Source organism: Aythya ferina, assembly GCF_964211825.1.
Source record: "Aythya ferina genome assembly, chromosome: 3".
Taxonomy (NCBI): Eukaryota; Metazoa; Chordata; class Aves; order Anseriformes; family Anatidae; genus Aythya; species Aythya ferina.
In genome coordinates, this window is record NC_140298.1 from 9,989,972 (window position 1) to 10,013,820 (window position 23,849).

Below are 23,849 nucleotides of genomic sequence, written 5' to 3' on the forward strand. Positions count from 1 at the left end.
AAGCACTTGAAAACAAATGGGCCTCACCTGCTGGTGTGAGGGTGATTGGGGCAGAGAATGTAGAAGAGGCAGAAGAGCAGTACTTCACCCCAGTGCTGCAAGCAGCCATGCTGTGCCCTCTGTGCGAAAAGAAGCAAGCTCTGGGGAGCCCTGCCTGAGGCTCTCCTGTCCTTGTGAGAGCTGGGAGGAGTCCTTTCAGCTGGCCAGGAGAGCTCTCAGAGCTCACCTGTGGGGCTGCAAGAGCCAGTCAGGCATTAAGCTAAGCCCCAAAACCTGGGGAAAGATCACCATGTGCCTGAGGTCTGGCCTGGTCAGGGACTGATCTTCCTGTGCTACTTCAAGGTCAGTTCAAGCACTAAGCCCTAGATGAAGGAAAGAGCTCTTTCAGGAGGTATGTAACAGAGTTATGCTCTCATAATGCCTTGAATATTTGTTGGCAATCAAGGGACAGCTGTTGGGAGAAAAGGATCAAAAAGATCCTAGCCTGCTCGTTGGAGATGCTGTCTTCCCAGACTTCTGCAGTTCAAGGTGCAGTAATTGTGGGTAGGCTCAGTGACTCAGGGGTCCTTTCTACATCCTGTATCCTATTATCATAAATCCAATTTTTCTGTCTTTTTTTAATTGTCTCAAGATTATTCTGTTGTGCATGACTAATGCTTAGCACTTAGTCATACGTTTTTGGATCAGAAGTGTGTAGTAAGCAGCTCTGGTGAGAACTACAGGGCTCTTTGATGTAGCAACTTCAGGAACATCAAAGATGGCCTCTTTGATGCGATACGTCTGACGTTTTTGCAAACTTAGTCCTTTCTTTGATTTTAGTCCTTCAGTGTTTCCTGTGTTTCTGGGTGCCCAATAATTCTGTAGCCTTGCTGTGTTGGCTGCTGTTTCTCATGCAGTAACGTGAAGGAATCTTCTGCTTTCAAAGCAAAGCTGCCCTCCTTCAAGACCTACGTGTAAGTGTACTGAAGATGTAACTCCTAATTAGTCATATGCATACAGCTTTATTTCTTAGCATCTTGCTCCAGTTCTAAACCCCTGAAGCCTGTGTTTTTCTCTCCCTTTGTAACGGAAGATGCCTCAGTTGAACCTATGCTCCCTGAAAAAAGGGTAACATGCAGGGTTCACGCTGGCCTTTTTAAAAACTACTTTGTGTGTGTGTGTGCACATATGTATAGGAAGCTTACAGCTGGGATTGTGTGCAGTTATTAATCTCCACAGAAATGTGCATTAAGTGTGGAGCTGAAGCTCAGAGGTAAGGAGCAGTGATCAGTAACTTAGCTTGTTGCCTAAGGGATGTATGGCAGAAGGCTGGGCTGCAACTCCACCGTCTGTCGGGAGATTTCCATGGGATGAATCTTATTCCACTCCAGGTTCCTCTGAGATCTGCCTGTAAACCTGAAATTTATGAAGTTGAATGTTTTGGGGGTGAATTACAAGCCTCTGCACCTGAAAAATACGATGGTGATAACTCAGGCTCCTTCTGTATATTTGAACCTTCTTGTTACCTGCTTCTAGCAGAGGAAGATCCTTTTTCTCTTTGACTGCATGTTAGTTTTCTTTCTAGCTCAGGTTATTTACCATTTTTCTATTGTGCAGTCATAAATTAATAAAGCAATGGCTTCCCTTGCAGCCAAGAAGCTGTGCACTTTGGCTTCTTCTAATGTGAGCATTCTGGAGTAGGAAGAAAGGATGATGTTTATTAGATGATGTTTCTTTAAATCCCTTAAGATTCAGATTTTCAGCTCGGTCCCCACCAGACCTCTTTGTAGGTCACTTATGTGCGATACCCCGGTTGCACCCATGATTTGGAGATGTCTGTATTCGAGTGACCTAAATTGCATCGAGGGAGGCAGGGAAAGGGGGAGGGAAGGACTGGGGGATGGTGGGAACCAGTCTGTCTGAAAACTTAACAAAACGCAGTTCCCCTTCCTGGAGAAATTAATTCAGCAATCAAATGGATTTAATAAATTCTCAAAATATTAAATAAATCAATTTAGGTAGGAAATGCAGATCATGTAGCAGGTAGGGTTGTGTCCAGAGCTAAAAAAAAAAACAAAAAACAAAAAACAAAAAAAACACGTCATAAATGGCTGCAGAACACGGAGGTAAAAGAGGCTTTGCAGTGAGGTGTTTGGCACTGTGTGATCCAGTAAGTGAACTGAAATTGGCTGCGTTGGTACCAAGTCCATACAAGTGAAGGAATCTTCTGGAAGTGATGGTCCCATTAGCGAGGTGATACGCCTTTATTAGCGTTACGCAGCTGCAATAATCTTAATGGAGCAATCTAGTGTTCTTCCCAAAGGAAGATCTTATCTCACTTATTAATTGTCTTTCTAGTAGTTATGAGTTCATCTGAGCTGGGGAAGTGTGCAGGCTGAGAATCTTGATGCCGCAGACAGGGAGCGAGCCTAAGGCTGGATGTTGGGAGCTGGGATCTCAGCAAGGGCTTGGACAGAGCAGCGTGTCTTGCTGTATGCTTCCTGCGAACCTGACAACTCACTGTGTAAATACTTGGTGTGAATTGTTGGCTGAATTAGTCACCTCTTACTGGTGCACAGAGCAAGCGTGTCTTCAAAGCTGGCAAGTGACATTTCAACGTGCAGCAATCAGGATGCACGAGAGAGATTAGCCCGTTGTGCACATCTCCAGTGGTGGTTCTGGCTAGAAAAGAGAGGTAGTGATTAACAGAGAAGGCAAAGTGTGTGCAGTTATGGGAAGCTCCCTTGTTGAACCTTGCAGTATTCAAATGTTTTTCTCTGACCTGTACAATCTTGCTGTGTTTATTTTTTAGCAGGGAACAGCGTAGCGGGAATGGGATTTCTCATTTTCCCCCATGGCACCTGGTTAGAAAGCAACACAATACCTGCCCTCTGTCGTGTCCCCCCAGTCGATGTGTGGAACAGACTGGTCTGTGTTTTACATAGCAGCAATTTTCACTGAATCCTCTTTGGGGAGGGAGGGTGGTGGTGCCAGCCTGTCTTGGTACGCTTGGTGGCACTTGGTAAAACCACAGTGGTTTCTTTTCTGTGTAGAGAGAACCTGTCTGGGGACATGCTGGGAGGCAGTTCGGGGAGTCATTCTCCTATGCCTCCCAAATCAGCTGGGGCTGAGCCACGCTGGAGGTGTGAGCAGAAGATGCTCATATCTTGTGCACTGATAGATGAGCTGCCTCTCTTTGGTATGGATTCACCCCTTAGCACAGTGAAGGTACCTCAGGGATTGAGTTGAGGCTCTTGAATCCCTCTCTGGAGTCCCCTCGGTCAGTTATGGAGCTATTTTAGCTTCTAATCTTGATTTTTCTCCCCCTTTCCCTCTGAATCTCCCCTTTCTGCAGCAGGGGATTTGGATACCCATAGCAGAGGGCAGAATACCACCCGGTAAACTCTCTGGAGTACAGCTACTGCACAGCCTCCTGCTGGGGAGCTGAATGTATGGCTTATGCCCTAAAGCAAAATGTATAATGCTTAGAGAACAGAGTGCATTTTTTTTTCTTTTTTCTTTGCTGCTGGAATAAATTATCATGTCGAAGTGCTGTGGTTTGGACTTATCCCTAGATGGGCATCACCAGTGGTGTGCATTTAGGAAATAATAAGTTGAAAAGATGCCTCTTGAAAATTGTATGGGTTTGCAACAGATAGAAGTCTTCAAATGCTGTTATTTTTCTGATCCCCCTCCCCTCCCCCAAGGTTAACCCCACTGATGCTTGCTTCTCTGCATTCTTCAGCATGCTTTTTTGTAGGTCATACCGTGCTGCCCTTCAGCCATATGGGTCTGTTAAATTTCCTAATGGAGACTAATGCTGCTCACATCGGGTGAAAAATCCACAAGAAAAATAAAACCTCTACATCCCTAATATTCCTTTGTGTCTTAGTCGGCAAAGCATGCTATTCTCTGCGCTTATGTGCCTGACACAACACCTCTAGGTCCGTGTACAACATCCAGTATAAACAGAGGTGCTCTCGAGCTGTATTTATGACCTCTTGTGTCCAGTTGTACACGTCCTTGAGAAATTTGTCAGGCCAAAATGTAATGTGAGATCCAGGGGGGATAGATACAGACCTAGAACAACTGTAGAACACAAGGAAAAACATCTCATTTTTTCCACAGACTTAGATTGCAGTATTCGTGCCACATAGCTAAAGAATAATTGAGGCTAGGAAGCTAAGCTTGGGGGACTGTTACAGAGTGAGGGCTGACTAGTGTTTACAGCTCTGTAATGCTGTTGATACTGCAGAAATTATTAGTTGTGAAGGAAAGTATTTGTGGGTTCAGGGTTTTATTTCATCCAACTGAAGAAAGAAAAAAAAACAGTTGTCTGCAAAATAATAGTTTCTTTCCTTAGACACACAGAAGATGTTAAAGTTTCTGTACCTCAGGTATATTTATGGTGTTCCTCAGTGCTATGGGGGCAGAGTATATAATCAGTGTATAAAGAAAAAAATATCGGAAACATCTTTAACTGGTAGGAGAAATAAAGGGAAGAAAGTCTGTGCTGTTGATCTGCATCTGTTTAGTTGTCATGAATAGAATTAGGACAGAAGTTGGCTTAGGTCCAGGTTGCAGCAGCTTAGCAGCTTTAAGCACCTATTCTTCCACAACTGCTAGTTGAAGTAGCAGTGTTGCTGGCAATAATAGTTGAGCAGAAGTGCTATTTCCTTTGCTAAAATTGCATGCAAATATTTATTTATTTTTCCTCCAGAATTGGGTATCCCACAGCAGAAAAGATGATGTGGATTACTGAATTTGGCAACAAGGCTCCTTTAATCTCTCCAGCTTCCAAACTGATTTATTTTTCTATTGGCAATTCATATTGGCAATTAATATTTTCTTTGATTTCCTTATTTTAATAAGCTTGTCCAGGTCTTGAACAGTTCACAATGACAAACCAGGTCAACCCACGCAAAAAGGTTAAAAGGGCAGAAGGGGAAGGATAGCTGAAAATCTTAAGCTATCGTGTATCTGCAGAGTGGCCTTCTGTGAAACTTACACTACCATTCTCAAAAGAAAAAGCAGTTAAGTTACTTAAGAGGTTTCAGATTGGCTGGCTGATCAATATCAAGTATTAGTACTGCTGTATTAGAAGAGACCTATGCTATACACTCAGGCCTTATTACCATGATGTCCTTTTATTGATACTAACACTTGATCATATACAACAAATTATTTTGAAGTTATTTTTGATGAATGTTGTTCATATGTGGTATATGGCTTGATCTTGCAAACCTTTACTCGTGAGGGTAGTCAATTGTCTTCAAAGATTTGCAAGAATGGCCCATGTGCAATACAACCTCGATTATCCAAATGTCAGGGGAGACATTGAATAAGTTCATATAATCGACATTTTGAATAATGAGGAAATTTTCAGTGCAATTAATAGATGTCAGGGGACATGACCATCTTTCAGATGACAGGGAGTTTTCAGAAAATTTAGATTTTGATAGCTGAGTTTCTAATGTATGTGCCACTGACAGACCTGAAATTGCAGAACATCAGAAACGTGCCTAGATACTCCTTAATAGCCCTTCCTGGGAAACCAGCCTCAGCTCTATTTACTGTGGCATTTGCGTTGCAGGTAAAATCGTCACAAGCGCTTAGCCTAACGCTGCAGGAACTCTGCTATTAAGGGGTTAGATTCCAAGAATATAGCATTAAATCAATATTGGAATTGTCTGAAGGAAAATATTATTTAGGAATATATCAGTGTCAACTTTGGGAATCTGTTTTTTATTTAAAACAAAACAAAAGTCCTATAATGACATGAGAGTAACTAAAACTTAAGGAAGGAAACTCCGGGAAACAATGACTGGGGAAGAGAGAAATCCAAACTCCTTTGTGTGAATGTGGAAGTACGCCAGAAAGCATCATTTTGAATGACTCTTTAAACTTGGGGTTGGTCAATCAAAGATAATCCAAGGCCAAAATTCCTATTTTCCGACTCCTGTTCATCTCGGCGCAGCCAACAGAAGGTGCTGCGGTGGGAGGCACTAATTTCCTTCCTCCCCAGATGGCTGCACATGAGCACCCAGGGATGCATATGGCTCTGCTGGCTCCCTGGGCAGGGAGCCCTGATGGTGGCTCTGATTGCCTGTCCGCAGGTCCGCGCCACGGTCATCTGCATCGTCAGAGTTAGTCTTTAACAGCGCTAACGAGCAATACGGTCTTGCTAGCTTCCCCCGTGCCGGAGCACCACATGACTATTGCAACCGAGGGGGTGCAGGGAGTGTTTGTGTTTCTGTCCTGAATCACAGTGCTAATGTTTGTGGGAAGCTGAAACCGATGCATCAATTTATTTTGGTGGAGAGATGAGCAATCACTTGTTTCCTAGGAAACATGGGGCTGCGCATATGCAGCTTCGAATGCGCGCCCTAATGTTTTCCTTCATGGAGATAGAGTAGAAAGTTTGTCCGATGAGATCCGTTGTGCTTAAAACAGAAGGGAAAATAAATTTGGAAAGTTGCACTATTTAAAAAAAGAAAAAGTAGCGATACTGCCAGTCGTAAGAAAAAGGCAGAAATAATTCAAGAAAATAACAAAAATGTCCTTTCTGTGTCTCTCATCTAGGAATCTCGAGATTTTTATAGTTGTAGAGCCATCTGCTAAGTTTCATTTATTGTGCAACTTTGCTACCTCACCATCATCTGCTCATTAATCTGCCTTTTTTAGGTCTACTTCTGAAATTCTCAACCTCTGAGCATCTGTCAAATAGCTACCATTGCTTTTAAAGCAGTAGTATGATGCAGTGTGAAGATTAATATGATAAATCATCTTGTGTGATGGCAACGTTACTCAGCAAAAGCTTAGCCATTCATAAGATGCTCACCTCAAGCTCGCCACTAAACCACTTCCACCACACCCTGGCTCTTTGTATTTCTGCCTAGAAGAGTAAATAAAACATAACCTGTGGTGTTGTGCGCTGTGTTTCAAAATGTCTTGGGCTGCATGGCAGCATTTGCTACACCTAGGATCTGAGCAGCGATTGCCAGAAAGGACTGAGGATCATTAGCACAGATCACTGACCCCAGCAGGAGTTTTACCATCGACTCAAATGGCTGAGACTTGGACCAAGGACAGGGAGTTCTGGATGTTGGACCTAGCTTCAATGCTTCAATACGGCGTTTTCAGACCTGGCTGTTCTGCTGTAGCCTGCACACACATTGCTGAGATGGGGGGGAGCCTTAACGTCCACATTCCTGACAGATGTAAAGGATTCACTGTGTCTTGTCCCGCATCCTTCAGAGGTAGCAGAATGGCTCGTTCTTCGTGTTTATTGCTAACAGGAACATCTGGCTGCGGTGCAGGCCTGACAGGTGAGTCTGGGTGCATCTTAGGAGAATCGCTGCCTTTCCTTTTCCTGCCTTGTTGTGGCAGAAGATCCAACACATTACCTGATCATGCAGTTTCTGTTCAAATTCTGGCTGCCTGGGCTCGCTGGAGGCAAGGCAGTACGTGAAGCCCCAGGAACTGAGCAAGCAGTGGCTGCCTGTGTCAGTAAACGCTGCTGGCAGCAGGTATTAGCAGGTCGGAGGGACTCCAGTCCTCTCCTGCCAGGTGGCTGCCAGGATGTCATTACCCTGCGTGGAGCTTATGGATGCTTGTGTCGTTCCTGCCCCGAGGTTCCCTGATGCGTTTTTTCAGGCATTGATTTCATTTTGCCTGCTTTAGGTAAATCTTGGTAGCAGTGGATGATTCAGCTCAAGAATTGTTTTCTTTGGGGACTAATCATTCTGTCCTGATCCACGCTCCTAAATTTAGAGGTTAATCTCTACAGGCTTCTTCTGGGGGAGGCTGAAGCTTCCACTCTAAAACCTCCTGTTAAAGGACTAACCCTAGGCATTTTGAATCACACTCGGAGTCTTTTTCTCTCTTGATTATGTATGGGACTAAGGAGACTGTATTTCTAATTTAGGCAGTTACAGATGAGGTACCACAAGATGGATGAGCTGATCTAATAGCCTGCTGATACTTCCTGGCCATGTGTTCCTGCTGTTCCGCTTGCTTCAGCTTGGGTGCTTGTGCTAAAATGGGAGCAAACCACACCAAGCAAAGCAAACGCAGCGAAGGCAACCTGAGCCGCCTGGCTAGGATGAATGCGGCGACCAGACCCTATGGCAGAAAGAGGGTCCCCTTGTAGGGTGGAGATACTCACCTGGCTGGGATCCTTGGCATGCTGCTGGTGTAAGATGTTACTTAACGAAGAGTAAAGATTGTTGAATGCTGGTATTGCTGTGACTTGCCTCAGTCCTTTTGACAGCAGCAGCACTGCTGTTTGGTGCTGTGCTCCTGACCCTCCCAGGGACCTGTAATTGTGCAGACTGTCAAGGGGCCAGAAGAATTGGATCAGCCAGCAGTGCTGCTGGGCTAGGACCACGGATGCATCCCTGCTGCAGGAATGCACTTGAATTACTGGGGGAAATGGCCAAAAATGCAGAATTCCCCTTTTTTTGGAGACGATTTATCCTCCTCCCACACCGAAAGACGCCTCAGAGGCCAATTACATGTGCTGCCTCTCTGAGACAAGAGTCCTGTCTGCCAGTAGCTAATCCCATACAATCATCTTGACAATAGTTATTGTCACTTTAAAAGCCAGTAATTGTAGAGTTAATAAACCTGAAGCCCCTCAAAGCAAGCTTGAAGAAGTGCTTTTTGCCTGATCCTTAGGGATGTAACCTCTGCAGCAGAACGGACAGAGCTGTAACTCCTACCTGGCATCTCCCTCCAGGAACAATAATTCATAGTGGTACAGATAGAAAAGTAGAAACTTCTGCTGAGAAGAAAATACCTTCTGTTGGGTAGAAGCATCTCCACTTGTTCACAGCAGTACTCTCACTCAAAGGTTTCCACATCTTGAGTCTGAAGAGGCTGGCGTGGTGGGGGAATTGAGAGCTGGGCTATCGTCAGTACTTTGGGAGTGGAGCCTCCAAGCAGCAGGGCGAGGTCTCTTCATCCTAAGAAGCGATTTAGCGTTTTCCATGTCTGTTTGTGACGGATGAATTGGAGGAGCAAACTGTGAGGGGAAACACATCTGAAACAGGACAATGAATAATGAATTGATGACCTTAGCCTTGAGGTCTAAAACGAGAGCTCTGCGTTGGGCCAGAAAGCGAAAGTCCAAACTCTGCAATTAACGTTTCAGACCTGAGTCAGGGCTTCTGAAGGTTACCTCTTGTGTGACCAAACTGGTGCACGTGCATATGGCTCAGCGGGGAATGAATCGCGCTATGGATTAATTCTGGGCCGTGCAGTCAGATTTTAACAAATCCGTCCAGTCCCATGCTGTGGAATGTGTGGACAAGGTTCAAGTTTGCACTGATGGAAGTGGAAGCCTGTTGCTATACCGAGTTCAGTTTGTTTTCACATGTGGTGTGTTGTCTATCTGGTATGTCTATTTTATTTATAGCTGTATAAATATATTAAAGAAAAGCTAGTTGACGATTTTCACATCAATATTGTGTTTTCAACAGAAAATGGCTTTTTAGTCAGCAGAGGCTGCTGGCACGGTTTTATCGTTTTGATCTAAAATGTTTGGTTTTAATGAAATATTGGGAAATGAAGACATGGAGTTGTGTTTTTCCTGAAAAATCATGAAGAACTTGATGCATTTGTTAACAAATCTTTTTTTTTTTTTTTTTTTTTTTTGTTAAAAATATTTTGAGTGAAAGTATATCACAGCTGGCTGAAACATTATGTATGCACTATAAATGTGTTAAATTTTCTCAGCTGAGACCCTGGAAAAGAACTTCTTTGTGGGTCGTAGGGAAAACTGGGTTTGTATAGGGTGGCTTTTGTTTTATTTCTTATTTCTTCCCTCTTGTTTAGGGATTAAAAAAAATAAACACAGGTAAATTTGCCAATGTTTTCATTAGATTTGGCAGCTTTTCTTTGAAATGCTGAATTCCAAGCGGTGTTCCCTGTTTGCTTAGAGAAAGCAGGGGGCCCACTTCACAGTGTTTGCTCTGAGGTTGGTGCACTGACAGGCAGGCATTTGTCCACATTTTTTTATTATTAACTAGAATAAGCAGTTTAATAACTGGGATTAAACCATCAGATCATGACAGAGTAGCATTAGCTGCGGGAACCAAGTTGGAAAGGATTCCAGATGTGATTAGATGAATACCTGCCCTTTAGGGGAAATAGTTAAGTGGGCCTCCGTTTTTATTGGTAAGGTAAATGTTTCTTGGGCCATTCTAGGCAGGTATCCCGGGTTCTCATTTTCACAATGATGTTGCAAATCCCTGGTGCCAAGGAATAGATTGTCTTCTAGACCTGAGCCAAAATCATCTCCCCGATGAGGATCATTGATTTTGCCAGAACACACAAGATTCTGCTATTGCCTCAAATCATTTTCCTTTTTTGTTATAAATGCAAAGGAGCACTTAAAGCACACCAGGAGATGAATATTTCCTTTGTGGAGGGGAGAAAAAGGGAGGAGAGTAGGGGAAAAGCTGTGGTCAGAGAGCTCAGCTGCATCCCAATTCAGGGGCGAGGTATCTTCCCACTGAAACAAATTGCAAAACTTCTACAGATTTTACCAGGATCAAAAATGATCCTAAAGTTATGCTCCCTCCTTCCAATATAAGTAAAGGGATGTTTAAGTGTGTTTTACACGATTGAGTTTGTAGCATATTGCAAACAGATACGTATTTGGTGGGATGAGAGACGGTATGAAAAATCAGAAGTATAGAAATGATTTTTGGACAAAAGTATGTTTTCTATCAGTCTCTTTAGAAACCAAAGTAATGTAATAACCTCCTTGTTTAACTGCAATACAGAAGTTCATTTTGTTAGAAGCTGGCAAATTCTGCCTTGTTCTTTTGGGATCAGTGCTGAGAATGAATATTTTTCCATTATTAACCACTTCGGGCTGTCTTTGCAGCAGTATCTAGGTGCCAAAGTAACTGTGCGAATCTGGCCCTGGAGCACTCCAATCAACTCCCCCCAACTACATGGAAATACTGTTCCAGTCTGTGATGGGAGATGTATTGCACAAAAAGCCCTCACAAATCTATCTGTAAACAGCTCTACTGTCTGCCTAGCCACTACATAAGAAAAATGAAATGGGCATAGGGTACAGAGTTAGTGAAGAAATAAAATGTTAAGTTAGAGTAGATAATCACCTTAAAACTTTCCTTCCTGATCAGTCTTGAGCACTCAGGCTAATAGTGCAAATGTGCTCTGCCTTACAAGGTGTTTAAGCACCAGCATAAGGCTTTGAGAGAGCAATTGAAAAGGTGACTCTTGTGTCCAGACAAGCTTATGTAAGTCTTCCAGAAACTACCAAAACTGGCAATCTGGACCTTTTACATTTCATTATTGATTTGCTCTCCTCCACTTAGAGGTTATGTTGGTGTAACTTAGTCTAGTGCACCTGGAGATTTGCACAAGGGAGCGCTGAGGACAGAGAATGGTGAAAGCTTTGATAGCTTCAGTCTAATCAGGGAATGCTATGCTTGCTCTGCTGGCAGTTTGCTGCATAAAAGACACCAAACCTTTGCTTCTTTTCCCCTGTGGTGTGTGGTTTCTGCTCGCTGCAGAAATCCTCAGTGAAACTTGAAGGGTTTGCAGCATGGTATCAAGGTGGTCTTCCCTAAGAGAAGCACACAGGTCTGGAAGAGTCAAAGGAAGAAATCCTGCTCCGTACTGAGGTTTACAGGTTTCTCTCCAACCTAAGCTAAAGTTCGTCTGCATTTATTGCAAGTTCTGCATTTATTTGTGACCTGATCCAAAGCTTACTGAAGTCAGTCTTCCCATGAACCATGATGGGCTTTTGATGAGCACTCATAGAAAATTTGTTTTGGCTTCTATTATGGAGAGATTTACCTGGCTGACATGAGATTAAACGAGGTCACGGAAGGCGCTTTATTTCTGTCACCTACGGGGGCAACCATATAGAATTTGTCTTGAACTTCTCAACCCTTGTTTCTGAAATCCTTCCCTACCACACAGCAGAGTGTCTGGCTGTTTTCCCAAGCTCAGAGTAGCTCTCTGCTAATGCAAAGCACAAGATCCGCTTAGTTAAGCGGGTGGAGGAGGTGATAACAAAAGGAGGAGTGTGGGTCAGAAGGAGAGAGCCGTCTTGGCAGCCGGTAGGTGTTCAGTAAAATGGAAAGGAAGTGAGGTGTAGCAATATTCAGCTTGACTGCCTTTCAAAATGTCCATGACCCTTTTGGGAGAGGGACTTTCCCTGAGAAATCCCCTCTGCAGCTCTTTCAAAATGCATTAAAAATGCACTCTTTGTGGCCACGAGTTGTCTGCGAGCGTTTGGACAACATGCAGGGTATTGCGGGGATGAGCCTGGTCCAGATAAACTGAGGGCTCCCACAGGCTGCAAAAATGTATTTCTACAGGGGGAGAGGTCGGTGACTTGAGGTTGAAAGAAGTGGCACAGCACGACAAAGTGTCCCCAGGATGGGTCTGACAGCCCTCGGCTTAGACCTCTTACAGGGGTTTCTGTTGCAAATCTAGGGCCACATTTCCAAAGCTGGTAACCTGCATTTGATGTCCCAGATGTGAAATTAGTTCTGGAAGAAGTGTACAAGCTACAGATAATACATTTTTAGTTTAGTGAACAATAAGTAGATTTAAAAAAAAAAAAAATAGACAAGTATTTCAGTCTTCTCTTGAATGCCCCTCGGCATTGCAAAAGACTAAGTGGCTCTGATAAAAAGTGAGATCATGACAGTAATGAGGTAATCCTTTTTTTTTTTCATGTCTTTCTCTGTATTTCTAATGCTTCCAAAACAAATATTTAAGTTAAAAAAGCAAACAAAAATCCCCATCCGGGGCCTATAGGTGAAGTAGTCCCTAATATTTTTATTACTGCTCTAAGTAACAGTTTTCCCCACACCTGTGGCTTTAATGAGGCTTGAAAAAAATGTAGGAAAACATCAATATGCTTCTCAGGCTGAATAAAAGCATTTTGTTTTTTTTAAAATTGGTCTGCAGCCTGTTGAAGTTGCTGAGCCCTTCCAGTGGCTTTTGGAACAGACCCCAGGTTTCTTAATTTTGGGGAGGGGGTTTAGGGGAGGGAGATCACAGATGCATGTGGGTGCTTCAGGGTTGAGTTTTGGAGGGGCTTTTGCAAGAGCAAGCTATAGGAGAGCCCTCGCAGAGAGGATGTACTTTTGCTCCCCGCTTACCGTAAATTTGAGGTAGGAGCAGCTGCGAAGGAAATGCAGCAGGAAAACCCAAGTGAGGGAGTGTCTTTGACCTCTTCTGCTGCTTTGTAACCCCTCAACCCACCCCCTTTGGCCCCCGGAGACACACAGGCTTCCTGAGGTGATGGATGACTGAGAGCAAGAGGGACTTGAGCGTGGCTGATGTGATACTTTTACTTGGGAAGTTGCTTGAAAGAGGAACTCAAACCAATTATTTAAAAAAATGCAGTTTTCAAGTCTGGGGATTTTTTTTTTTAATTTTTTAATTAAGTGTTGTGCTTTTTTTTCCTGACTGTACCTTACTTGGCAGAAAAAAAGGAACAACCAGCCTTTTTCTTCTTGTATATGTCCTGAATTACATTATATAAGCAGCTGCTGACAATAATTGATGGAGATAAATCAGTCAACCTGTGGTGACTTAGAAACAAAAGTAAAAAGGCATTCCTTATTTTAATGGCTTTGTCCTTAAAACCTTAGGTATGATTTTTTTTTTCTACCAGCTGCAATCAATATAGATGCTTTTGTCTCAAAACAGAGATCCAAGTACCAAATTGTTGAACAGACTTCTCCTTTGAAAATGCCACTGTCACTTCAAAATGCCATGTGTACAATGCAGCTGTCTGACTTCTCAGGATTACAAAGAAGCAAGACCACGTGAAGCCTATAAACAAGCTTGTAACTCAATGTGTAAAATTTCAATGTTTATTTCGAATGTTTTGAGACTCTCCTTTGCTGTAAAGTTGTGTGTTTGCTTGCAAAAACTCCCACCCTTCAAGTGATCATATTGAATTTTGTAGCTTTTGTCATCACTTCTGTTCACACACTCTTCCACGAGTCTGAATAATGCAGTATGTTTTTAGTGTCAAATTTGTTCTTGCTTTTCAGTTTTTTCTTCTTTCCCCACCACACAGTTGTATTTTTTCCACCTCCTTTTAGTCCCTCCTAGCAAGTCTCTTTTTTTCCTTTTTAAATTTTAAACCATCTCTTCCTCAGATGCAGGCTTCTGAGTTTCACATTCAGAGCCGCACTGAGATGCATGCTTTTAACACATTCTTGTTATCATTTAAAACAACCTTTTCGTGGCTAATTCAGTGAAGGGGAGGAAGTGACCGGCTGCTGTTGGTGTTGATGAATATGATGACTGTATCAGTTTGTCATCTGGCATTACCATTGTCCTCTTCTTCAGCTGGTGTTCATTTGAGTTTATGATCTTACAGAAGTATCAATATGCGATGCTTTTACTCAAGTTTGGCCAAAAGACATCTTTCAATAGAATAATAAATTCTCTTTGTTTCAGCTCTGTGTATATTACAACACCAGCTTGTGATATTGTGATGAAAATTCTGTAGTCCAAACAGATTTGGTTCAGATCAGTGGTTGTGTAGCAAATCTCCAAGGAATATTTATGAACAGATGACACCCTTACCAGAACCAGATCGGCACATGAGAAGGCCTTTTGCTCCTGGAGGTGCTGTTTTTATAGAGTGAGATGTAGATGTGTTTAACACTCATATCCTCTAGTCAGGAGGAGTTAGATTTTCAGAGGATCAGAGCCTTGGTCACTACATTTCCCAAAAAAACATAGCACAGTACCTGCATCTTCTCTTTAAGCTGGAGTTGACCTTCCAGCTTTAACTGGAGCAGTTTTGAAAGGCACTAGACAGCTGCTATGTTGCAAACCAGAGCTGGCTTCAACCTCTTCAACAGTCTTGGCAATGTAGCCCAATGCTTTCAGAGAGGGAAGTGTAAAGGATAGTCCTTAGTGTAGAACAAGAAATGATCAGCAGGCATCTTATCGATAACTGTTTGTTTTTCTTTCTCTCTCTTAGGTCTTAGATGCCCTTGCTAGAAAAAAAGAATTCTGAAAACTACCATCTCCCTTGCTTTGCTTTTTAAATTCTCCAATTGCTGCTGCTGACAAGATGGACATCTCTACTCTGACATAGCCAGTGCGAACTCTGGAAAGGTATGTTTGCCGATTTTGTTATGTTCAGCATATCCTTAGCCAGGCTGTGGCCCTGTGGATGAAGTAATGGATATTTTACATGCAGCTTTATGGTGTGGTTAGGTAAACCATGCCTACCTTTGTAGGTTATTTCCAGAAAGACTTTTTGGTCATCAGTAAATGTAACTGCTGCGATTGTCTGTGCCCTTCTCTTACATCTTGCAAATGAGAGAGACTTTAGAGTGACCACTGCTATTTACCTGGTGTTGGGACCCAGAAAGGGCCCTCAGAGCATGCCACAGCTATGGATTACTTTATTTTCTTCCTGTGTGAGTTGAAAACTGGTCTTTGTTTTGGTCGGAATTCTGGGGAGGGGACAAAATAAACAATGTTGGACTTGATGGGGCTTTACTTCCTAAAGCATATGTAAGGGTAGCAAACAAATCACTCATAAAAATGTTTCACTATGGGAAACTTTTTTTTTTCCAATAACTCTGGCTTCTCTGCTTTCAAATAGAGACTAAAGAAAGGGCTTGGATGAAGACAAAGGTGTGGCATTGCTGAGAGATCTGTAATTTGCAAGCAGGGTGTATGCTGGTAGCTGTTTCTTCTCACAGTTGAGAATGCTCATCTCACTGTGTGCGCCAAGCAGAATGCAGTGCAGCTCCTTTCTGGGCCATGCTTTTATGGGGTGGAGGAGCAGAAAGGTTGATGGTTTGAGCATGGCCAGTGTTAGTCCAGACAGCCCCTGGAGAAGTGGCGTGAGGAGACTGAGCCTGCAAGAGGTGCTTCCTGGCTACCCTCAAAGGATCTCTGCGTGTGTCAGGGCCTGTCCAGTCTTGTGAAGGTAGGGGGAAAAAAATTCAATCACTTCATGAAGCTGAGGAAAAGCAAACTGGATTGTGCAATGTATCTAAAAAGTAGGCTGAAGTCAGCTTCTAGTAGTAAAATAAAAAGCACACAGCAAGGGCGTTTTAGAAGCTACTTGGTTCCTACTTCACTGAACGATGGTAGCTCTTTTCTGACTTTATGGACATGTTTTTTGTAGGTACAGTCTTCGCAGGCAAATAAAATGTGGAAGGGTGATACAAGGTTGAGAGTTTATGTGGTCAAAAGCTTGCCATGGGTTGTATAGAATGTCAATTTATTAGTACGTCGAGCGTTTTAATATGGAGCTATATAGAGTGTCTACTTTTGTTTACTGCCAAATGTCGTTTGTTTTATAAATCTGAGGAAAGCTCTTACAAATATCTATGAGGTCAGAGCATTTACATAGGCAGGTCTGCAGCTTACCTCATGTAGTAACTCTTACATTTTATACTGAAATATAAAATAGATTCCTTCCAGCTAAAAGGAGCAGATAAAAATGAAAAACTTCTAGTTCATTAGTTTTCAGCCAAGTTGAGTAATTACAGTGTAAACAGGTGAAATACCATATGTGACTTCACTTTTTGTTTATAATTCTAAAGAGTTTACACACTTCCAAGAAAGATTTACATGAAGAACACAGATAAGTAAATAAATGGAGTGAGTATATGATTAATGATTTTAAAATAATAAATGCTTCCAATTTGTAACATTCTTGAAATAGGTTGGCCATGCAGGCCATGTTTTTCTTCCTGCTTTACAAGGCTGTCTGTGTTTTGTTTATTTACAGTACAAATCTTACGTTCAATGCCTCCTTTTCTCTTTAATCCACAGGAGAATGTTGGTCACTGGCAAGATCATTAAATTGTATTAATATATGTTTAATTAAATCCTTATAACAAAATATATATGATAAATTGCTCTATGTATAATTAAAAGGAATGAACAAGTTGAATAATGACAAAACAGGAGAATGAAATTACATTTGTGAGATCAAACATAATGCTAGGAAAAGGACCTAACATGGGCATACAACTTCAGTTTTTTGAGCTACTGCAGGCCACAATTAACAATGCAACAGATTCATCCTGTGATCAGGAGTGTGTTTATTAATGCTTAATATTGCCAGCTTGCTGCTGTCTTCATGTGTTGCTGCTCGTCTTGTACTATGTCCAGAGCAGTGGAAAAAGTACTGTATCTACCTGTTGTTTCTTCTGTAGGTTATAACCCTGACAGCTATGCAGTGACTGTAAGGAGATGGTAGTGGGACAGTTCCTGTGGTACGGAGTAAGAGAAGTTGCTTGCTGGGAAATAAGGAGAATAAGGAGTCCATAGAAGAGTACTTGCTGTTATTATTCCTGTTGTCAGTGACCACACCAGGAAAGTCTTCATACTTTGCCCAAAGTGGTGTTTTTGGCCGTGTAATGAAATCCTGGTTCTGCAGGGGACAAAAGCCCCATATGCATATTCAAAAAAGGTGTTCAGTGCTCTCCTGAGCATTGGTCCACAACCAGGAATGTAGAATTGCCTCTTCGGTTTGGATGAACTGCAGGAGCTCATCTCCTGGCTGTTTCAAGCAAGGCAGGGGGAACTTTGACTAAACCGGAACTGGTTGAATGCAGGTAAATGGAGTGGCTAAAGAATACTTTAGATACAGAGGGAATGAGTAGATCAAGACTGAAGGGAAAGGTCCTTTCTAACAATGCTTAGTATCAGCAGCACAGTGGTCGCTGTTTCAAGTTGAATGGGGCATGTTCAGAACTGCAGCTGGGTAGAACGTCTACCAGAAAACTGTTGGGGCTTCTCAAATGCACCAGTGCGAGCTTGGTTACAGGCTGGCTTACAAACAGATCGATATTCCCATGTTCTCACTGAAATTTGAGAAGTCCCAAGATTTTTAGCGTCGGTGTGATGTCCCTAGTGAAGTGCTCCCAACTGTGTGAAATAATATTTTGTTCCAAAATGTTCAATTAGAAAGAGTAGCTCAGGAAGAAGCAATTTTGTCGGAGTCTTATTTTAGTAAACCCAGAACAATGTCAGAGGTTTTGATTCATTCAGACAAACAAGAACAGGATTTTCTTCGAACAGAAACTGAGTGTGTGTTCTAAATGCGTGTTTACTGTGTATAAATCTCTAATTAGAAAAGTCCTGCACTGTGCGTGGATCAAAGCAGGCTTTTAGTCACTTAGTTCCACTGTACCTTTTGTCTTTCAGTTTTAAAAAGCAAATGAACAAAAATCCATGGGTCTTAACCACTGCTGGCACTGCACTGGGACCTCTGTCCTGTCCCTGCCAAGAGGGAAGCTCATGTCTGAGAAATCCATGTTCTTACTCTGTGCCTTAGTTTTCTTCACCTTATAAAGGAAATGATGGTATTGAGGTGTTTTGATAGCTAGGGAGAAGAATGCTTAGTGTATAAGCTGTTTTTTATAATTAGAGAATAGTCTGCCTTAATACCAGCTCAAATGCTGCATCTGAATGACTCAACCTCTAACGTAACAACCTGCATAATATTACTTATATGCTGAAATTAAGTGGTTTTGATTCTATGACTCAGTTGCAGTAAGTCTATATGGGGGAAAAAAGAGTCTTAAGATAGTGAAGGGCATGATTCAGAACTCTGAATCGCTGTTTAGGGAGAATGCCTTTCGTTTGGTTAAGCTGGCACAAAAAGAGGATTCTCCTTGAGTATTGCTGTGACCTCTTCTACCCAAATCTTTCAGCATTTAGACACAATCTTCAAACTTAACTAAACCCTCTCAGATGTGGGTGGGGTTATTTTGATGTCCAATATAAGCCCCCCCCCTTGAAAAAAAAAAAAAAAAACACAACAAACCTACAACAATAACAACAACAACAAAACCCACTCCAATCTGAACACTGAGTCATTTTGAGTCTTGGATTCATCCCTCCATAGAAAGGTGCGAGCCATAAAGCCCAGATTAAGGGGCTTGAAATGTCTTTTAGAGCTGTGCTGTATTTGGCAATTTGTGTTCCTTTGGGGTTGACAGAATTTCTTTGGCAGTTAAGTTTTTACTCCCTGAGTTTTGCTCTGAGATTCAGGTTCAAATAAATCTGAAATGTGGAACAGAATTCAGTCCAAGAGAGCGAGTTTCCCAGGGTTTCTGTCTGAAACAATAAATCCTTCCTTGGAGAAAGAAGGGCAAACCTCCACCTTGGTTCATCCAGAAGAACTGCAGATGCTTTTATGAGCCTGGGTTTAGTTTGGGGTTAGTAAGAAAGCCCTTTCCCATTTCCCCAACTCCAGGGTATAACCCTGAGTTAACATTTTTTTTTTATTTTATTTTTTACTCCCATTTGCAGCATAGGCAGCATTTCCCACCCTGAAGTTCTGCCTGTTTCTGTATATTTTCCTTGTTGGCCAAAGCTAGTAGGTATTTTTAGTGAACCACGTTGATTTCAAAACCTCAGGTTTTTATGCTATTCCTCTTGACTCTATTACAACTGGAAGCCTATTAGCTATCCAATGTACTAATGACCTGGTAGATGACAAAATTAAATTGAGGGCATATAATTGCCAGGATCTTATTTCTGCTTTTTTTTTTTTTTTTTTTTTTTAAACAAAGACTTTTGACTGCCTTGCAAAATTCACATGCCCGCTTCCCCAGCACTCCTCGTACCATCTGTATGCACAGCACACGGCGTACCTTTGGATTTTTTTTTTTAAAAAAAGATTGTTCTGCTCTCTAACCTGCAGCCTGCTGTACCACGTAAACTGGAGAAAAACGTCTGTCTAATCGATCCTTATTTAATAAACAGTGCTATCAATGCCTTCGAGACAGCTGTACAGTGTGTGACGCGGGGACATCAGGACACTTGCTGGCTTGCGTTAATTGGCATGGCAACGTTGCTTTTTGGCCTGGCACGCCAGATCGAAAATTGAATTTACAAAATCAAACTGTAGTTATCTGCATTCCTTGATGTCCTCCCAGGTGAGCTACTGGGCTTCATGCTAATAACTTCTAAAGCAAGCAAACTTTAGCTAATTATGTGCTAGTTTATTCTCCCTTGCTAAATTTTGGCAGGTTGCTTCTGTAAATTATGAAAAATAAATGTGAAATATGCAGATGTCTTTTGTTTGAAGCAGATGTTTGGTCCGCCTTGCCAGAATCTAATCAGCTGTTTCCCCTGAGTTGTTTTTTTTTTTTTTTTTTTTTTTTTTTCCCCCCACCCCCAATATTGTCCAAGAGCTTTTTGAAAACACGCAGGGTTGGGGGAAATGTAGAACAATAGGATGCTGCTTTATTTGCCAGCTACCAAAGTTCAGCGTAACTTGGGGTAGGTTTTAGGCTGTTGACTTCTCCGGCTAAAGCCACAGCAGATGCTGGCGGAGGGCCCAGAAGGCACAATGTTGTCTGAGGACGGGCAGAATGCAAATGCAGCCTTGTGTGTGTCAGGGGAGGTGGCGGCGAGCTGGGAGGGAGCCAGCAAGAGCTGGCTTTGAAGTCCTGGTGGTACCGTGCGGCCGAGCCCCCCAACTTGTGTGCTTCCCCTGTGGGGAGCCTCACAGATGGGGGAGCTGCGGCTCTCCAGGAGCCCAGGGCAGCTGTGGAAAAGGCAAGGCAGGTGGCAGATCTGTGTCCTTCCTCTCGCCCCAAATCATGACGTGGCTGGAGGTCCAAGTGGCTGGTGTTGCACCCTGCGCTGCTGGCTCACCGAGCAGGGGTGCTGCAGCACTCACGGCCATCTCCTCCGGCCCTACCCTGCAGCATGGGGTCTGAATCAGTCCTGCCTGCTGTAGCTGCCTGGTTATAAGGGCTTCTGAAAAACGAAGCCCTCTCTGGAAGTCTGCTCCATGCTGTACCTTGTGTTTTGCTCTTGGCCTGCTGCGTAGCATGGCTTGCAGTCTATAGCTGTGCTGATGGAGCAGTTGTGGCTCCCTTGCCATGGCACTGTACCCTCCAAAGAAGCATTTCTGTCTCAACAGTAGCAGTTACTACAGTTAGAAACTAACAAAATGTGAGGAAAAGGGTCCAGATGAAGATCCGCAGAACCATCCTCCCTGTCGTTACAGCTCCAGCAGGCTCATCAGAAGTTCAATAATAAGAACAGTAATTATTTTTTTAACACAGTGTCAGCACCTGCATTACACTTTCCATTTAAAACTTTCACAGCACTTGATTGTGCATGGATTTAAACTTCCAGCACTCCTACAGGGTAAGTGTCATTATCCCTGCTTTGCTGACAGGGAAAACAGACTAAGTGATTTTTTTCCTTCCTTTTCAAAAGGAGAGAAGACATCTTTTGTGTTTAAAAGACTTTACTGGGGGTTAGCATCTAGGTTTTGTTAGTCTGTGTCATCCTGGAAGCATTTTTCCAACTTCAACGGGGCTCCTGTTGTAGGTCACTAGAGAGGGAGGTATTCCTGCTACGCAGTGTTGGTGTTTGGCTCTGGGTATATCAAAGCACTTTGTTTTGGGGTGAATCAGCTAATGGATTTCAGGACCTGTGCTATGAAGTTAGGTGTTTAAAGCTGGATAGGATAGAGAGCACCTGCCTGAACTGATAGCAACTGAGCATCTCTGGGAACCAAGAGCTTCAGAGAGGTGGGCAACTTCCGAGTGATATGTACTTGTGTTCTATGGTACTACTTATTTTTATCATGGCTGAAGCACAAATCAAGAGCCTGTTGTGATAGGTGCTTTGGAAGCAATTAAAATGAATAGTCCTTGCCCTAGGGACACAGGTTTTGAGACTGTGGTGAGATGCTCTTTACTTGTAAATAGATTGCTGGAGGGAAGGATAATTCAGCAGTCTAAGACTGCTAGGGAATTTTTTTACAGTAAAACTGAAGAGAGAAAGAACAACTACTCCCCCCCCCCCTTTTTTTTTTTTTTTCCAGTTCTCTACATTTAGGGTTAAAAAAATCATTTTTTGGTCCCTACTACAGCATTTGTTTAATCTGACTGCATCATCAAGGAGTATTTTTTCTAAATGGAGCCTTGTAAGGCACTATGAATATATAGCCCTTTGATTATTCAAAAAAAAAAAAATTGTACAAATCAAAATAAATTTGCCTGAGCAATTTAAAATAATTAACCTTTGACAAACCTCCCTCTCTGGTAATGGAATAGTAACTATATGAATAAAAGATAAGTCGTGACATTCAATGAATTACAATATTCATCCCATAAATTACAGGATAAGATAGCAGTGTGTTCTACACTTTTTGTAACTAAAATGTCCTGAAGAATAGGCCCCTGTGCCCCTGAGGTTCATTTTCAGCTTAACTACCATATTTAAATTTTGTTCTGTTTCTTTGAGGTGTTCAGAACCTTCTGTATGGAAAAATACCCGAGTGATGCTGAGCTCCCACGGCATCCGTACGGGCTGCAACCCAGGCCTTCCTTCCCTGCTCGGAAAGAGTCTTTGCCATAACGGGAAACCCATGCTACAAAGGGATTCTCCAGAACTGTAACAATAAGTGCAAATTATGATCCTGGGAGTCTCCTGCTATATAACCAAGTACAATGCCAATAAACCAGGGGTGTAAACCACATGAGCATATGGACAAAATATGGTCTGAATGGCATGATTATGTTTCTCAGGCCATAATGAATTCATCCCAAGGTGCAACTGTACATCTGTTGTTATAGTGTTCATGATAGCAAACACTACAGTTAAGGTTGCAGTTTAACTCAAATTATAGCCACCTGTTTCCGTTCACTAACAACTTTCTTAAAAATGATTCCTTCTGGACAGATTCACATCAGTCCTAAAATGGTCATTCACTTAGTTATTTAGGGGGGAAATCTGCTTGATTTATAGAGGAGGCAAGCTGAAAGATCTACCACTGCCCCCCACCCCACTGAATCAGCTCTTACCAACGTATTTCCTTACAAATAAATCAAACCCTCTGGCTTTTAGGGGACTGATCTAATGTGCGTTGAGTTTTTTGGTGAAGAGTGGATTGGGCTTTTTGCAATTCACTTTGTGGTTGCAAGCCTGGTGTAATGTTGTGCAGAAACAGATCAGAATAGTGCATGTGAAGCTTTAGCTACCTAGAAGTCGGGTGTCTTGTTGAAACTAGTTTTCCAACTTCTCATCATGCAGTTGATGAATGTGGCTTACAGGAGGCAATTCATCCCATCATTCTTTAGTTAGGATAAAAGCAAACCACTGTCTTTAGAGAGGAAAGCTAGGATGCTTGAATCTTGACAAGTGGTACCAAGGAAGGTATTTCTTTCCTAAGGTTTGGCACCCACCTGGGAGGAACGTGATATTAAAGAGACTTTTTAAAACATGGCAAAAGAAGAAAATCTGTTCTCAGGTCTACAGACATGATGTTCTCTTTCAGTGACCATCTTAAACTATTTTAATGCAGAAGTCAACTTCCCAAATGTGAATTCCAAGTTAAGGTATGCATATGTTTCGAGAGTCTCCTGCTGATACTAGCTTGTCTGTACATTGTACATTTTGAAGTATGTTTAATTACTCTTGCCTTGATGCAAAAGACTTGCTGTAGGAGTTTGTCAAAGAGAGCTGAAGATGTTGACTCTTTTGTGATCAGGTTTGCAGCGTTAGCAATTGGCCTAGCGTGTATCAGTATGAAGCTACATTATCATAGAATCACAGGATGTTTTGGGCTGGAAGGGACCTCAAAGTCCATCCGGTTTCAACCCCCTGCCATGTCCCCTGTAGGGACACGTCTCACCAGACCAGGCTGCTCAAAGCCACTCCTGGAGACAGGGCATCCACAGCTGCTCTGGGCAGCCTGTGCCAGTGCCTCACTGCCTTCTTAGCATGCTCTTTCCCTGAATAAAGGGAAAGCCCTTCAACAGCAAGGGATGCTGGCTACATGTAAAACACTTTGAAATGTCAGTGAGTCTGAAAGTGATAGATTACCATTAAGTAGCATTTCT

At 42.5% G+C, this 23,849-nt stretch overlaps 1 long non-coding RNA gene across 5 annotated transcripts in view; it reads left to right on the top strand.

Moving 5' to 3' along the window:
* Positions 1-41: 41 nt before the first annotated feature.
* Positions 42-23,849, top strand: part of LOC311434716 — a 277,684-nt gene continuing 253,876 nt past the window's right edge. For 4 of the 5 annotated variants that reach the window (XR_014691666.1, XR_014691667.1, XR_014691668.1 and 1 more), the window contains exons 1-2: positions 42-391; positions 14,984-15,120. This is a non-coding gene — a long non-coding RNA (uncharacterized lncRNA). The remainder of the gene's footprint in view (positions 392-14,983; positions 15,121-23,849) is intronic. The other variant, XR_014691670.1, reaches the window with a different exon arrangement.